Source organism: Octopus bimaculoides, chromosome 2 (assembly GCF_001194135.2).
Source record: "Octopus bimaculoides isolate UCB-OBI-ISO-001 chromosome 2, ASM119413v2, whole genome shotgun sequence".
NCBI lineage: Eukaryota > Metazoa > Mollusca > Cephalopoda > Octopoda > Octopodidae > Octopus > Octopus bimaculoides.
Genome location: NC_068982.1, coordinates 103,299,194 through 103,302,728, shown reverse-complemented (window position 1 = coordinate 103,302,728; position 3,535 = coordinate 103,299,194).

Sequence of the window (3,535 nt, the reverse complement as noted above, 5' to 3'; positions counted from 1 at the left end):
TATATATATATATATATATATATATGTATGTATGTATGTATGTATTTATGTATGTATGTGTGTGTGTGTGTGTGTGTATGTATAAAGTATAGATTCAGTACAGTTATATACTTAATTATGTCTACTTGTTTAAACCAGGGTTCGTCAAACTTTTTCTTTGGGTATGTCTCTTCATCATGTCTTGTAGCACTAGCATACTATATATAGATAATATAGTATACAGACGTCATAGACCAAACAATAAACATGTGTTATTTATTAACTTAACAAGTTCATATCCTGTTGTCAACTTTGCCTTTCTTTCTTTGAAGGAGGATAAAATATAGTACCTGCAAAATAATGGGATATAATTGTTTGTTCACTCACCCAAAATTTTTAATCCTGTGCCAATTTTAAGAAACCAATTTAATTTAATTCAAAGTTTATATCCTCAATAAGAAGGATTACTTTGGCTTGATAAAGTCTACTAACATCCCACTCTCCTCTTAAAAAAGTACTGGCCTAAATTAGAAACATGATATTATTAGGACAGTGAATGGCAGAACTGCTTGTACCATGGATAAAGTGCCTTGTCATTTTGTAATTCAATTCTCAGCACAATTTCAGTGGCACACAAATTATTCTCAATTGATAGTCTTGAACAAAATTTGTTTTTCATTATAAAAACTGCAAAAAGCCCCTATTCACAACAATAAACGAATGGGAACAATAAAAGACACTCTGCACATTTTTTTTTTTTTTTGACATGAGTTGCATATAGTTGATTCCACAAACCTTGCCTACCCCAACAATTTCATCGGAATACCCCAATAATTTCATATGCATACTTCTGTGGGTTCACATATGCCAGTTTGAGAACTATTAGTTTAAAACCTCATAATCACTAGCAGTACCATCCGAAGTCATAAATCTTAAGACTGTGAAATTTTAGGAAACATAGAAAATATGTATACACATGTGTTTCTTCCTAATGTCATTGCTTTTCCCTTTTCAGTTGTTCATTTCTGTTATCATTGATCCTTCCACAGTTCATACTGTTACATGGTTTTCTGTATGAGGAGAGAAAGAATAGTTATGAGATCCTTCTAATTTTCTCTCGTTGAGGACTATTCAACGTCTCTAGTGTTTATATCATGAATAAATGCACCCATTACACCATAAAGTGGTTGGTATTAAGGACACCCAATTCTAGAAACCAACCCATATGACATGAATGGTTGTCTAGACTTTGGAAGCAGTAACTCCCAATGGAAAGTGACTAGGGGTGTGACAACCCATCCAACTCATGCTAGCATAGAAAGCTGACATGAAATGATATCATCGTCATCATCATCTATTTCTTATAAGTATAACTGCCATTTTTTAAAATTTCACATCTCAAGATTTCCAAATAAAAATAAACTACTGGTGATAGTGTAGCTTTAAACCACTCCTGTCACTAACTCTTACTCGTTTTTGACGTAAGAGATCTTTTCCTTCACACGTCTTTGAAGGAACACAATCAGCAGACAATCTTTGGAAAAGCACAAATATATTAACAACCACAGACACGCACATGCACAAACAATCATATATATACATACATAGATGTATGTATATATGTATGATGTATGCGATCGGCAGTTTTTATGTATCAAGTCTACTCACTGCCTTTGGTCGACGAAATGCTATATTAGAAGACAGTTGATCAAGGTGCTATGTAGAGAGGCTGAACCCCAAACTATATTTCCATGAAGCAAATTTCTTAATTACAAATTATGTTTGCACCTTTTATTATAATTCCATTCACATCTTGGTTGCTTAATAGGAATATTAAATTGATCCCAAGTACCTGACTGGTATTTTATTTTATCGACCTCAAAAAAGGTAAAAGTTCACCCTGGTGGAACAAAAGGGTAGTAACCAAATATCGCTTTAACGATTACTTCATGTAATTATGTAATTTGTGGTATTGCACAACTTTTTAAGCATCAAAATCAGTTTCTAACAGAGGTACATAGTGTTATAATAACAACGATGGACAACACCATAGAGGAAGCAGTAGATCTCGGTGAAATTGTGAAAAGCATGAATGCCACAGCATTCTGTTTTCACATCTCCGTAAATGAGAGGCATTGTTTTTAATGTATGTGTACGCTTAGTCAAAAGAAATCATTTGTATTAGGAATAACGACTCGTTAAGTCGAAAACACCGGTTTTCGCTCAGTAACATGTGATTCGTATCTAGGTGACCTTGCAAACCCTAAGTGGTGTAAGTTTTTTTCTTTTTCTTTCAGATAACCAATATGGGTCTTAGCTGAGTCAGTGACTCAGTTTCATTTCTCTTTTGTCGATAGAGTGCTTCGAAAATAAGTAATTACACTACATGGTGCAGTTTTCTTCCAAAACGACTTTAAAAAAAGCAGACTCACATTCAAATGATTAAGAAATAAAGCTTTTCATAACAAAATTTGTGAACACCGAAAATTTTAAATGATTTTATATAATGTACGAAACCGTATTTCTATAAATGTTATGCCAACAATTTGTCAGTATTTCAAAAGTGTATTCCACCGGTTTAAAATTGATGTAAAAAACTTAAGGCCCAAACGGTCAGGTTTTCCGTTTGTTTCGCAATTACATTTTATAGAGATTATTTACGAAATATTTTTCGCACATTCATAAAATTATATTACAAAAATGTGATATATTTATATTGGTATTGTATATACGTTTAAATAGGTGTTTATTTCTAAATCGACTCTAAACATTTACGATAATAATGACAAGGTCTGGGATTAAAACAAAGATTAAGATTAAAATTAAAATAATGGATTTTCTGTAGTTGGTCGACGAAAAATATGTAGACACTATCGGAAGTAAAACCCGTTATGTAAGAGGTGATTTTATTAAGTGATTTTAAGTAGATGATAAACATCTATCAGTAACAGGTGAAACTTCGGTTAAATCACTGAAGACATGCTATTCAGTAAATATGGTAATATTTAACGTGGTGAAACATTTGATCACAATCATATGGTAAATGTATAATTTATTAGAGGCACTATGTAACTTCAAAATATTTAGAGAATCAATTAGTAATAATTAATAACAAAAAAATTACTAACGGCTTCTTTAAAACACAAGACAGTCTAATTAATAAATATGTATTTAATAACAAATAGGGGTTGCTTTTTTAAGTTAATGAAATTGTTTATATCGTTATATAATTAGATGACGTATTTCATCAAGTATTTAAAACACGAATGTGTCTGCCTATTATTAGAAATATCGTTTGTTAGTATATTTTCTTAAAAAACACGTGACTGATTTTTTCAGTTTAGGCGAGTCCATATAAATTAAGGGTGAATTTAAGATATCTATATATATAATCTGGTACTCGACCGAGGAAAGAAAACTTCGAATGAGCCGTCCTTGTTTTCTTTGTATCGTCTATCTGGATGTTTTTTTGTATCACCAAACTGTCCGGATGTTTTGCCTTCTTGTCCCATTTTGTATTTTATATATATATATATATATATATATATATATATAT